Genomic DNA, 14,805 nt, shown 5'->3' with positions numbered 1-14,805 from the left:
CAAAAGGAATATTTTTTCGAGTGTCTTTAAGATCAAAACCTAATGCTTTGATTATTCAGCCTTTTATAGACTTTGTACAGATGTACAGTGTACTGTATATTAAGACGTAAACAAAAAATCTTCAGCACAGCTCTTAATTACCATACCAATAAAATACATACAAGTTAACTAAATGCAGCAATAGGGATACGACATAGTATAGTGCATATTGATTTTATTGTACTGTATATAATCAGTTACTGCTACAGTATGATTGTTCAGAATTGTTGGAGTTGGAGTGGCTTCATTTTTAAAATGTAATGATGCATTGTTCTTTTTTTAGCTCTCTATTTAATTTACAGCATGTACAAGCTGGAGTATTTATTGAAAAGTTATGACTTATCTACAGTATGTGTTTTTATTGATGTACTGTATAGTTCAAAGAGAGATCTACAAGAAATTATAGTCCATCAGCTAACAAGGTACTGTATCAAATTTAAAATCATGCTCTTGTTTTACATGACCATCAGGGAAGCCCTGATAAAGTCTTCCTTTATTCTGGTCTGCCTTTTAAACGCAAACATGCCGAGTGAAGAGGATAGTGTGTACAAACTCTGGCGAGATGTACAGAAGAATAGAATTAGCTTGAGTTTTAAAACATTTCAGAAAAACACTTCCTGAGCAGGGTTCATGAAGGATACTTCAGAACACTAATACTCCAGGGATCTTACAGTACATGTATAGACCAAAGCCACAAGTGACACCACACAGGTTTAATAAATCACCACTTCACTGTGGAAGCATGTACAGAGCATAAAGTGACAGATACAAAGACTCATAGGGTACAAGTTAGGTAAACTCTTGTGCATTTATAGATTGGATCATTTTATTCAAAACTACCAAACAATGTTCAAATGCAATATTTTAAGTAAAGCCAACAGAGTCTAGTTGTTTTTTAAAGCATTTGAAAAAGCATTCTTCTGCTCTTGGCCAATTAAAGAATTAAAGAAAAAAACACACGATGAACATTAAAAATATTAATCTCATTTCATTACTTGAATTTGAGAAGCCAAGTCATCAAGGCTAAATAAAAAAATGGAAAGTAGCATGTATCTCAACTTTAATGTGTAAATTTAAAATTTACACAAATCAAAGAATAGAAACAGAAGAATTTTTTGTTGCAATCATTAATGCATGAATGAGAGCATGATGGGGAAAAAAACTGTTCTCTAAATATACAAAATCCATTATTTATAATTATAAGTATGGTTATTATAATTATATCTCAGTATCAGTACTGGCAATTAGTTGTTTTCCTTGCTTGTCTTTGATCTAATAACCTCGACAATATTTTTAGCTCACTACACTACTGCAGAGCTCATTTGCTCGTAGTTTTCAGACCTTCGTTATCTGCATGTGCTCTGGCTTGAGCCCTCTCTCTGCACCAGGTGCTAAATCTATTAAATTATTCCAGATCTAGGTGTAAACAACACAGCATTCTAGGAATACAGCATATGTGTGTTGATTAGGGGTATTATCTGTGGGATAAAGTAGATGACTATCATTCACAAAATAAGCTCAAAAAGACCAGAATCCATATATTACAACCTTAACCTCCTCAACGAGCCATCAATGCAGACATCATTTACATCTTTGCTCTCGAAATGAGCACAAGAACCAATTTACAAAGGCAACTTGGGATTGAAAATAAGAACTTGGTGGGATATACTGTAGTTCTAGGTCTGGTTTTATTCTCAGCGTTCAAAACTGTGTATGACGTGGATGGCAGGGGGAATTCAAATTTGGAGCACCTCCTACATGCCCCCGATATTTTCACCTGCAGCTTGAACACAAGCACAGCGTGGCATTACATAGACTGGCACAAACATTGCCACGTAGACCAACTGATTTGCTCTGTGAAGCAATAGCCAGATCATTAGTAGGTGACATTGATATGCATGCCTTGTACAGAAGGTGCTTCATTCAGTTAAAATCCAGAGATAATGTGCACAAATACAAAGCTGGCCCACTGCGTGATGTTTGTCCTTCATTTACTGTACGTTCCACCTTAACTTTTGTGGTTGTCCTGTAAAAACAGTTCCTACCATTAACAAATGAGAGAAAGAACTGACATCATCACAAAACAGCACCATTTGCTGATATCTGGTGGGGCTTCATCCAAATGGAAAATAATATATCTAATACTTACAACAGGAATTAGCTACATAGTCATGTTTCAGAAGCTGACATTAGCTACTACTGTAGTAACCAAATGAGATTAACTAAATGGCCACTGATTGCATTTGTGGAGCCCAGTGATGCTCTGTCATGATGTTACCATATTGAGGGGGTGGCCATGTATTAGTTAACACCACTGGCATGATGACTGCAACCAGATTAATAGGTCTGATGCCCAATAGACCTATTCTAATAGATGTCCAATTTTGTTTGCAGATTTAGATGTTTCATTACTAAAGGGTATCCTCTACAATGGTCACTCCTGGGAAGTTACACATAAACGATCGAAGTTAGGTTGATCAGGTGTTTTTTCCAGTCAGTATGTTTGAAGTCTGTTGATGGTGGATACAGTAGATGCACTCCGATTGTCCTATGAAAATAATTTTTCACAATTTCTGCACATGACATTTCTGGACCCCATTTCATCTCTCACTCAGCGGCAGAGTTCACAGAACAGGCAAACCTGTGTGTAGTTTTAGTGTGCAAAACAACAACTTTGCAGGTGAAAACTCACAAACATACAGTACATTTCGTATGGTCAGTTTCTTGTCATTTCACAATCAGAATTGAATGAAGAGTGAAAAAACAGGACACGAGCACGTTCCATTCCATTGTAACATCATACTCAGATTAATTGATAAATGTTGTACATGTATGATTAATAACTATGTGTGAAAATACACGCTGAGTTTCTAAAGTGCTTCATTATCTGTACAGAACAGCTTCCTAAGTTTCTGTAATTCTGAACATTTATATCACACATATAGTGCTCATTAGCAGACGTTAAATTTCCATTGTGCTGAAGAATCAGACGCAGCTCCACTATCATGAAAAAAAAACAGTTCTTGATATAAGGTTTCCAAAATGAGGACTGGCATTAAAGATGCTTTTGACACAGGAGCTAAACTCCAATTTGAAAGTGATTCAGATGCTCTGATACAATTATTTACACCCACCCATGCTGTTTAGTTACATAACAAGCTAATAATTACAGGTGTTTTTCTGATTACAAGTTGGCAGGGATCAATGCCATGAGCACTGTGAGGTTACAGTATGAACAAACATCATCGACGAGATACAAACCAGAGAGACATCTCTGGAGATGCTCCCTCCAAATTTTCAATGAGCCACATTTGTAAAAGCAATCTTAATGGCTGTCATGGTACTGTAGAGAACAATTTCACAATATACAGTACCTTATTCACAAGAGTCCACCAGTGTTTACCTGCCTTTAAAACACTGAAGTACAACACTGATGAGACTAGAAAAGATACTTTTAAGACTCTGTGAAAAGACAGCTCATATGCACGTATGGCACTTCATTCATTGTTACCATATTATGAAAGAAACATTTCCTCAGGCTTGGTTAAATAAAGCTGAACACAATCTCTCATTCCTTTCCACACTTGAAAATATAAAATTTGAAATCATGTGTTAAAAAGGTTTTAACAGAACAAGAGCATGCCACATACAAAAAGGAAAAGAAAAAGGGGGAAGACTAAAGTAAAAAGGAGCAGAAAAGAAAAACCCTAAGAGACTATTGAAAACTCCTGGAGTTTTTGGATATCTTGTACACACGCCGAAACTTTCAGCCACTTGCACCAGCTGCAAGTGCACTAGTTGGTCAAAACAAAAAACCAAAACACTTCTATGACTCCCTTCCCCTCCCTTCCTCCACCCCCGGCAACACGAGCACCCTACACAAAACACCTCTAACCCTGACAACCGCACAAGAACCTCCAGCTCTTTGTTGTGTTGTGCCACGTCTTGTTCCGCGCACCAGCAGGGAAAATATAACAGATTTACAAAAAAAAACTGTGTAAAAACAAGGAAGAAATTAGCATAACAATACTCACAGTAGGATAATCCAGGCGGTCGCCGCGGTGGTCCTCTCCACGGAACCTGCACACAAGACAAAACTCCGTAGTGAGCGAGGAAGAAGGGGGGGGGGGGGGTGAAGTCGACCAACGGTTGTACAAATTGAGAACAAATAAATACCATCTGAAAAAGAAGACACGCCAAGGAAAAATAGAAAAAAAAATAAGGGGTGGGCTGTCTTAAGGAATAAAAAAAGAGACCTAAAGAGCAGGAGAGTGTGTGTTCATATCTGAAAGGCTTTTGTTTAAACACTACTCCCTACATTCTTATCTCAACCAATTTTCTAAATCCTTTTTTTTCTGACCAGACAAAGAGATTTCACAAGTCCCTAGTTAATAGAGAGATATATGTATAATATATATACACTAATAATTATTATCATGAAGCAGAGATACCTTGCATTAGTGGTCTCAGGGGGGAATTAAATGCCACCTTCTACATCTACTCCCCCTCCCTAAACCCCTTCATAAAATGTGTCTAATGTTGTAATGCTGTAAATGAGCAGGAGCTGTCCCACTGGCATTGAAGTAATTGCTGGCAGTTTCATTTTTTTCCTTTCCACTTGCTGGCTGGTACTGAGCATTTTTTTCTTTCCTAGGCATATGCCGCTATTAATGTGGCTTCTGTCATGTCAGCTGCTCCATCAGATTATTTCATCTCCGATCCCCCAATCCGTGTCAGAATCAAGTGTTTCGGCTCTATATCATCAATGCGAACAATCTGTTGATCAACAAATTGCTTCTGAACGCATCTATCCTGGCTGCGCTTTTGACAGACCTGTCATGCAGAAGAAAGCAATGAAATTCCTCCTTCCCTTATCAGTGCTCACAGGACGCTGAGCACTACTTTACAGAATAACTTTTCTTCTGTTTCTTTCAATAAAGGGATGCTTTGAGTAGAGATTGCCTTGACCACATTCACGGGAGCAGTTTCAAAAATATACAGAGCCTTGGCAGACTAGATTACACACCTTTTGTGAAAATAGGAGGCAAGGTACAGTAGATTCATTCAAGTACAGCCTTTTGAGTAGTGTCATGAAAAAATATTACGGTACAAATATGCCGTTGTCCCACACCTCTTGTAATTTTCATCTCATCAACATCGACACATCAACTAATTCATTACTTAACTTCCATTTAAAACCAGTGTGGATGTTTAAAACTGCATTAACCAGGTGGCTCCCACAAACTTGGGCAGAGGCGTAGCACCTGATGCTGTTCCTCTAATTTTAAATTATGCTAATTATATTTATTACCTAACAGGAATAGCCTGCCATTATTACCTTAACATACCCAATACTTCACCATTATACTGTGGACACAGTTTTCACAACACTTTCCTGTTAACAATCTAATGAGGGAAGTAATGTTAATTATCTAGTGCACTGAATAGTCTCTCAGAAAAAGCAATAGGGCCACAGTGTCACAAATTAAAACCACTGAGAATCCAACACAAATCAGCTGCAGTTTTCATGAGTAACTACATTACATGCTTTGCAAACTAGGTTATATTTCTATTTTAAGCAGAAAAGGAGAAGATCTGCTTTGTAATATCTGCTGATAATATGATCCAGACCCATTTGACCAAAGGCCTTTTTCTGAATATTCGAAGGCAGGTCACTGCACCACTACTGTAGATGCGAAAAAACGATCCCAGCAAAATATATGTGAGCCTTAAAAAGACCACAACAAGAAGTCTACAGACACAGGTCTGGTGCGAGTTTCCCATCAGCCACAAGAGGCCCCCCATGATGCATTAGGCATACTGTATCTTTTTCATGTGGCACGAAATTCCTTAACAACCCACATGAATGTGAAAATCTATGTGTAAATGTAAAGATCTTTGTATAAAAAAATCATATGATACAATTGAGAATTTCCCCCTCTTTAAATAAATCACCTATTTTTGCTCCAATATAAACAGTATATGCTGAATAAATATTTGCTTATGATCACTCCTGAGAGAAGAAATGAGTGCTACAAGCATGTGCTAAAACACACAAGCTGTTCAGACTGAAATGGATTGGTGAAGTCCAGAATGCAATGCTATGGAGTTGTGCTTTCCAATACTAGATTTGTGCTAGTATTATAAGATCAGGTGTCAATTTGTCCCCCATAAAATGGTTGAAATCCAGTTCTAACCTGAACTCACTTGAATATAAACATGATCATCCTATCTTTGAGCCCACTCACCATGCTACAACTTTTCCTCTTCTAAACAGGAGCCTGCTTTACAAAAGAAGTAGATAGCAAAAGATTCTAAGAGGAGCTAGGTTCAGCTAAAGGACCTTACTACTGTACATAGTAGAATATGGGATAGTCAAGGCAATAATGATATAATTAATGATGTGGAGAAAGCAGCCTCTCATATCCATGTGATTACTGGAGTTCGAAAATAAACACGAACTTCAATAACAAAGAATGGTGATTCATAAAGCTACAGTATGCATGGAAAACAGTACTACACAGCAATTAAGTGCAGGGAACAGTTTTTATTCAGCAGGCATGTTTTCTAAAAGAATTCTATTCCCCTCATAATCTACGTTTCAAGGACATTTTTCTCTCAAACATGTTTAGAAACTTTACATGGTCCTTAAAATTAAGACTGTCAAAATGCTTGTCTTTTACTTATTTACTAAGTGAAATATACTGTATAAAATTAATAAAATGAAGCAATTTTAAATTGTTAAAAAGCAGGTCCCTCTCGGCACTTTATATACTCCACTACATGTGATTATGAAACATCAGAATTCAAGTTAAAAAGAGCAGAGAAGAATTTAGTAACTTTATTTCCCTGCCATATTTTTCAAATCTCAACAACAAATCCCAGCTTCCTCTTTCTCCTCATCTATAATCCCCCTAACAATCCAACCAAGACTGTATACAGCACTGGCTACTGGTATGCTTTCAATTGGACTTAAATATGTTTATGACACATTCCTCCATGCTGAAATGCATCCAATTAGAGTGGGTCAGTACAGTGAAAGCCAAAGAGGCCACTTCAGATCCACAGCCACTTATTTTGTTACTGTTCGGTGATCCATCACACTTTTCTGTTACTTTCTTTATTTTCTTCTTCCTCCCAAAGGGCAACAACTAACTCCATCACTGGGACAAATGACCCATCAGTGCCACCATTCATCAGAGTCTGAGAAATCACAGTCTGTGCCCACACAGCAGGCCAGCAGTTCATATCCCCAATCTGAAGCACCTTGGCAGGAGACATTCCAAACAAGCCTGACCCACAAGCGCACACCACTGAGCCATGCACTTTGCTGCTGTTTCAAATATGGTACATATTTATAGCCGGTCCTTTGCTTCAATGCTAAATAGTCAGGAGACCACACTTTATGCCTCCGTGTGGTGTACCTGATTGCAATGGCTCAACTAAAGATGAAAACAGATTTGAACAACTGCAAGGGAAACAGCTAGGCACCTCATGTCCAAAATAAAAGCTATTCATTTTGTTACTACTGTAGCTTCAAACAAACCCTTTTTTCCTTAGTGAGGGGTAATTAAATACAAATTTATCAGTGACTTGCTGAGGGAACAGAAGCCTGGCTATGAAGATGAGGCTAATGGAACCTCTCCACTAGGTCAAATGAGCCAAAGAGCTGCCTTAAGGGCTGTGATAGGATTGACGGGAGGGTGTGAAGCAAAGGATGTTGGGTACTAGTAAAGCAAAATACAGTAGCTATCTTCATAAAGTAACCATTTTTAGCTTGTGTTTTGAACTTTCCAAAAGCAACTTCTCCAAGTGTAGCTAGTGGAAATATTCTGTAATTTTTAAAAGAGCCAAATTGTACAGTATGTTTGCAGATATATCTTTTGTATAGGTATTCCAGGAAGTTCTCCTTTATCTTTTAAAATATTTTTCCCCAGCTGTAAACACATTCCAAAACATCCCCCTCAAGTATTTTTTTCCATTTTTTGTAATCCATTGCGGCCCAGGGAAAATTAAATAACTTTAATTTGATCAGGGGATAATGCATGTCCCTGTTAATGGGAAGGACAGGCTTTACAACGTGGTGAGATTAGTTAGGTGGAAGCATTGTTATTAATTAAGACAGCCTAATTTCCATGAGTCAAAGCACAACGTGCTGGAACAGTGTGGTGCAACAGAAGAATCAGGATTAGAAAAAAAGAAATTGGAAAGAAAAATAAAAACAGAGGGTTGACAGATGGTCTTTCATCAGAAATAGCTTCTAAAACTGACTTTATACAATAGGACCTGCATTTTTTTTTCTTTGACTTAATTTTAAGCAATTAAATACATTCTAATTCTCAGGAAAAAGAAACACATGGGGACAGTTTCTGGGTATAGCATCTGGACCTGGTTTCCATGGAAACTGATCCAAACTCAATCAAGAGCTGCACAAATCTGCAAGGTGGATGTGGAAGGTCTCAGGAAATGTGAGAACATGTACAGTATAATGCCTAGAGCAGCAGTGAGCTCTGAACTCTAACCCCTGCTTTTGCAGGCCACAATTTGCAAGAAGCTCTACACTCTGCAGTGGCTGTAAATAACCTCAGCACAGGTCTCGAGGTCTTCAAGAATTAAATCCATTGCTTCTGGACATTTCACAAAGTTAATCAAATTCAATCTTATGAGAAAACATGTTGATTCCTTTGTTATTTGTTTGTCATTCTCAACCCATGCATTTTCTTAAGGTGCCCTTTTATGAGTGCATTTAAATCTTTCTGCATGGCAATGAGATGCCCAGCGTCTATGGGTCTCAGACCAGATCAGCTAGACTTTTCCCACAACACAAATTCAATTTCCATGCATCTTTCTCTCTGCTAGTTAAAATGCCTTTACCCAGAAGCAGATTGTGTGCTTATACAGTTTGGTTCATTCTAAATCCTGGTGTCTCTCAGATCAGGCATAATCATTCTGAGATTTCAACACACCATAAGCATCATACAGTACATAATTGTGCAATTAAAGATGTAAAGATGTTGCTATAATGCATGCCCTCCAACACACTTCTCTTTCTAAACATTGCAATGTAAGGGACAATGAGATATGGACACTTCAGGACAGATTTTAAGTGGATGGACTAACATGTCACAAACAACAAATAATTGTCAAGAGTGAGGCATTAACTTTCTTCACAGGTCACTCATTTACTGCTAATAGTGAATAGTATACTGTGTGAGTATAAGGAAACACAATTCCTAATCCAATTCATCTGACCTTTCCACAGACCTCTCTATGTGAGAAAGTCATAAAAAGTGTTATAGTTCTTTGGTTGTGAAATGTAGACCAACAAACAGTGGAAACGTGAAATAATACAGCACTTTGAAAGATTTATTTTGTAAAAAAAAGTGTTATTGTGTCATAGTAACCTCTTCTGTATCAATGAACATGACTTTATATCATTGGTCCTAAAGCTGCTCAATTTACCACAGCATCACAGCGAAAAAATGCTTAACGTACATGAGTTGATCCCAGTGGACACTAGTGGATTGTGACCCCCCAGGCGGGACTTCTATAGACAAATCTCCATTCCATGTGGTCACAATTCATTACTGCAACTCCAGTGCAATGAATATGTGATGAATACCAAGTGAATGAAGGAAGCCTTTCTTAAGCTGCCTTTAAAACCAGAAAGATCTCATGGTCTATTTGTTATTGTAAGAATGAAAGCTATTATTACTACTACTACTACTACTACTACTACTACTACTACTACTACTACTACTTCAAAAGTAAAGGCTATAAATCTCAGTCTACTTCTCATCCTGAATCCTCATCCTTTATCAAAGAACTCGTGCTATGTGGGATGAACCTACAAGAGATCTCTGGGGTTAAAATTCACATTAAGAAAACGCACTAGATATTTTCCAAGATTATAGTTCTAAGAAGTGATTAAATATCACAAATTCTCTGTGCCAATGAAACCTTAGTAATAAGAGTTTGGATGCAAAGAACAAAGTGGAGAGCATTAATGTTAACCCAATGCAACCTGCTTTGAATACTAATTGTTGAAGGACAAAGAGCTTATATAATCATACATATTCATGAAGCAGAAACTTCCCAGTATATAACACGTGGCACTAGTGAAAAGCTGGTGCACAATTGTTAAACCACCATATAACCCTCTAAGAGATGAAGGGAAAGGCGACCACAACAAAAAACATGCTTCCGATACTTCATATATGTACTTTAAAATACATGAAAAGGCTATATCTCCTCCTCACGCTTTCATTTAATAACAGGTATATGATCTACTACTAAAAATTGAATATTTTGATAGATGATAAAACAATAACAATAAATGTTATTAGATTAAGAGATTTCTGTAAATGCCATCTACAGATGTGAGGAATGTGTGGAATTCATATTTTGGCACTTCATCTGTATATGTACAGAGAATATTCACAAATTATCTGTGAATTGGACCCCATTAGTAAAGCAATTTCTAACAGCTATATGCAAGCTGAGCTTATTAATTTTACAGTGTATCTGCCAACTTCCAAGTACAAAGTATATCAAACGTTTTACAGAGCATAACGCCAATGAGAACTTTGGACTTTTTGCTTCATTTCACCCACCCACAGCTCTCCACTCGTAACAGAGTAGTCACTGCTTTGTCAAAAATAGGTGGTAATCTTAATCTGGTACTTGTTATCATACATCCTCTGTCTGTAGCATACAAATGATGGCCAAGGCTGTTAAAAAGTTAGAAGAAAGCCATCGCTGAAGTATGTAACTACACTCCAGTGTTTCTCCCAGAGGGAAAACACCTCATCCATCTTTTAGAATTCCAGGTTTTGTGATTACTTTCTTATGAAGGGTATAAAAAAAGCCCAAAAATAAGTCAATTTCTTTCTGAAGTAAGAGCTCAAGATGAAGGATCCAGTCAGTGGAAAAGGTATCATCTTATATACAGTACAATAGTGAAAATTCAAAAAATTTGAATGAATGAATACATAAGCAAGGGAAACTCAGTAAAAGTTTTATGCAGTGTAAATGGAATATTTTTGAATAAGACATCAACTTTAATGAAGTTAATGAAGATGTGGGTACATGAGGTTATTTATAGGTCAGTCTACCTTTCCTCCTAAATGCACTCAGACAGGTGTTCCTGTCACACAGTGCATGGGCATCTCACAGCTGCTGCTTCGATACAAAAATACCTGCTGAGGCAACTGTGTTCACTCCATCTGCATTTCAGCTGTTCTTATTACAAAAGTCTCTGCTAATTGGAAGCATGCCTTGTTCCTCTACACCTTAATTTCTTCTTACTGCCATGCTCTAAGATTAAGAAGCAAAAGACACTGAAAATAAAAAAATGTGCAATTAGAAACTGTAGATTGCACAGCCAGTGTTGACTCAAGTGCTTTGAAAAATTAAAGCTATTTTTAAAAAATGTAATAATGATTGCAAATATAAATTCACCGGCATCCTTGTATTCACATAACTAAATGCCCAGGATTTACAATCAAGTTTTGTTGTATGCAATAAAGCCACTTCATGTTTACAATTTTTTTTTATATTACAGCATTTCTTATAATTAACAAACATTTTTCAAATTTTAGGCTTTGAAGTAAGACATTACTTCCTTGTAGTGCTTATTCCCTTTTCAAATGCAAAATATAGATCTTTAAGACTTTGAGTGGACAATTCTACTGTACCATCACTTAACTTAATTAGTTTTTAATAAATGATTTTTTCTCAATGTATGCTTGTATTTATGCATTCATAGTCACACCATTTAGCTATTCAAACATTTTTTTACTTATCATCTTCACTTTTTCACAATTTTAACAATTTCGATTATATTCTTTCCCAGTTTTTTTTTATTCAGCTGTGTGTTTTCCTTGAATTTTGAACAGTATTGACTACAGAGAAAAAAAATCTCCAAAGAATATGGCTTTCACACATTAAGTAGAATAAATGCCTTCTTGTATTATCTATGGGTGTTTTGTTTTCTCCGGAACGCAGACCTGCACCCTTATCTAATTCCCTACATTTTCTGATTATGAAAAATATAATGTAATTAAGAGATTTGCTCCATGTTTTTAATTTTAGCAAAAAAGTAAATAATACTTGTTGACGTAATCCCTCTTTGAAAGAAACAATGCCTTTACATCATTAAGACAATTGCAAGGACATGTCAAGCCAGACAGCAAGATCTCAGTCCTTAAGGATGACTGAAGAGGGAAATATACATGTACTTCAGCTCGCATACACTGCATAACTTGGGTCTCATGCTGTGTGAGTAAAAGTCATATGAGCAGCGATTCACATGGGTGAGTTTCATTAATTAAGCATGATAGGTTTGTAATTGGAATAAACTACAGTCATTTGCACTTTTATGCCTTAACTGATAATCATAAGTAAACATTATACATGGCATGTTTATGTGGAGAAGTGTATCTTTTGAGCTTTAAAAGGTTTCAAATCAGCGAGTCCAAAAATGTTTGCAGCAAATTTGAGAGATTTCTCTTTTTCTAAACAAGAACCTTAAATGCTACGTGGCTGTGGAGCACACCGTAGAGCAGAAGAACCTGGTAGCTCTTCTGCAGAGTGAGTATTACTCCTATATCTCCTCCAAAACTTCCAAAACTGAATTACAATATCTATAGTGCAGGTAAGGACGTTTGTACTGTATGCTGTAGGTCAATTCATCACACAACCACAAAATAGCCTGTAATAAACATTTCAGCATCTCCGTTCTTCATTTTGATATAGTGTGCTGCACTGAAGAAGATGGATCTTAAGTTTTTTGCTGATGCCAGTGTCTTCTCCTGGCCTTGAGCCCTAGGAGGGAGTGGTACTGTCTGGCTGGGTGTTCTGGGAACCATCGTCCGGAGCTGCAGCCCACGGGAGTTGAGATGATTTCTGCTTTGGATACTGAGTAAGCCTTGAGACCCAGGAGCACAGCATATCAATCACACCACCCGCCAAAGCCTCCAGGGTTCTGTAAGCGATGTACCAAACCAAAAGCTGTCAGGCGTGATTTATTAAAATATTACGCAGACGAAATTAACAAAGAAGCTGGTACTGTTTCACCGATCTCCAACTGTAAATAACATGGGGGGGGGGATCAATGCAAAAAAAAGGGAAAGCATCATAAATATTCAATTTTTATCTTATCTGTATAGTTTAAATAAAACCTATTATTAAAACAATTTATCCAAACCGTTTTGCCTTGTTGAACAATCATAAAAACCTCATCAACTGTCTCTGCTAGCAGTGTGATTGCACTTCAAATATCCAGGACACAGGTATAGTATTACACTGCTCCTCATCTGCTGTGTGCACAGGATTGAGTGGCAAAAAGTAACTTGACTGAACCTTGATTTGCTGCTCACTTCCTACTGTCTAGGTATCTCAGACATTTGACAGGAGCACTGCAGATGTAAAAAAAGGAAGAGTATAGATATTGTTTGATCAATTACAGTATGGAGCTTGAATAACACCTTCCAAACCAGTCTATGAAAAAGGGGAAGATTCTCCCCACACATTTATTATACAGTATATACAGCATAAAATACGGATCACAATTTTCAGTTTTCTACATAGCAGATTCAGTCTTACCAAAGGTGGGTCCTAATTTTTGCTTGGGCTCTTACCCTTGATACCTTCTCCTGTATCTGCTGTAAGCAAACTCCTAGTGAAGTCCAAATGATAAAAAGGGGCTTGACCTCTTCACAAGCTTTCACAAATTAAAGGTGGTACTAATTGCTTGCTTCTTCAATGGAATTTCTCTTTAGATATGTAGTTTTAACTTGAACTTGAACTTTATTGCCATAAAGCATAAACCGGTAGATGTACTGTACCAGTACAATGTAAGTCTTACTTACAGAAAGTCTCTCAATTGTTAAAAAGTGTAAAAACACAAAGTGCAGACAGTGCATCAAGACAATATACAAACAAACAGTAGACAATGTACAAGTAAACAAGTTAACAGTTTGAATCTAAACAATGCGGGCATGTAAACAATGACTGCAGATGAGCAATAAATAAGAAATTATAATGAGGTAGATGGTGTAGGTGTGGTCCGAGGGGCATGGCCAAGTGTCTTTGCCAATCGCACTGCTTGTGGGTAGAAGCTATTGAAGAATCTAGTGGCAAGTGTACTTTTGCTCTTGTATCTCTTGCCTGAGATCAGTGGGGTGAAGAGCTCATGCCTGGGGTGGTGAATGTCCTCTGTGATAGCCAGAATTCTACCACGGCAGCGGTCCTCATAGAGCTGTTTAATTCCTGTGAGACTACGGCCAATGATCTTCTGGGCCACATTCAACATTCTCTGCAGTGCCTATCTCTCTCGAGAAGAGGTGTTGCCGTACCACACGGTGATCCCATTGGTGAGGATTCTCTTGATGGTGCAGTGATAGAAGTTCACCAACACGGATACTGGTATCCCCCATTGCTTGAGGCACCTCAGGAAATAGAGACACTGCAGAGCCTTCTTCAAGATAGAGTTCATGTTGACAGTGCAGGTTAGGTCATTCGAAATGTGAATTCCCAAAATCCTAAAGCTTTTGACTGTTTCCACTTCCTCCCCATCAAAACTGAGTGGGCTGTGAGTGTGTGGCGTGTGTCTCTGAAAGTTTGCTATTAGCTCTTTTGTTTTAAATTGCATGGATTGCTTTAACTTGATTAAAATCATCCTGTTGTAGTGAACCATGAGCTCTGCTTATCTATTAACGTAGCACACAGCTGTAGAAAGCAATGAACACATTCTAAGATAAGACA

General features: G+C 37.4%; 1 protein-coding gene across 4 annotated transcripts in view; it reads right to left on the bottom strand.

Annotated features, from left to right (window-relative positions):
- LOC148824075 (RNA binding protein fox-1 homolog 3) overlaps positions 1 to 14,805 on the bottom strand; it is a 430,118-nt gene that overhangs the window by 353,431 nt on the left and 61,882 nt on the right. For 2 of the 4 annotated variants that reach the window (XM_088927040.1, XM_088927038.1), the window contains exon 2: positions 4,074 to 4,119. The gene's annotated coding sequence lies outside the window, so the exon portion shown is untranslated. Of the gene's footprint in view, positions 1 to 4,073; positions 4,144 to 14,805 lie in introns of those variants that run through there. The other 2 variants (XM_088927041.1, XM_088927039.1) reach the window with 1 other exon arrangement.

This window comes from Atractosteus spatula, chromosome 11, assembly GCF_055471065.1.
Source record: "Atractosteus spatula isolate fAtrSpa1 chromosome 11, fAtrSpa1.hap1, whole genome shotgun sequence".
Taxonomy (NCBI): Eukaryota; Metazoa; Chordata; class Actinopteri; order Semionotiformes; family Lepisosteidae; genus Atractosteus; species Atractosteus spatula.
This window is presented reverse-complemented; position numbering and strand designations above follow the sequence as displayed.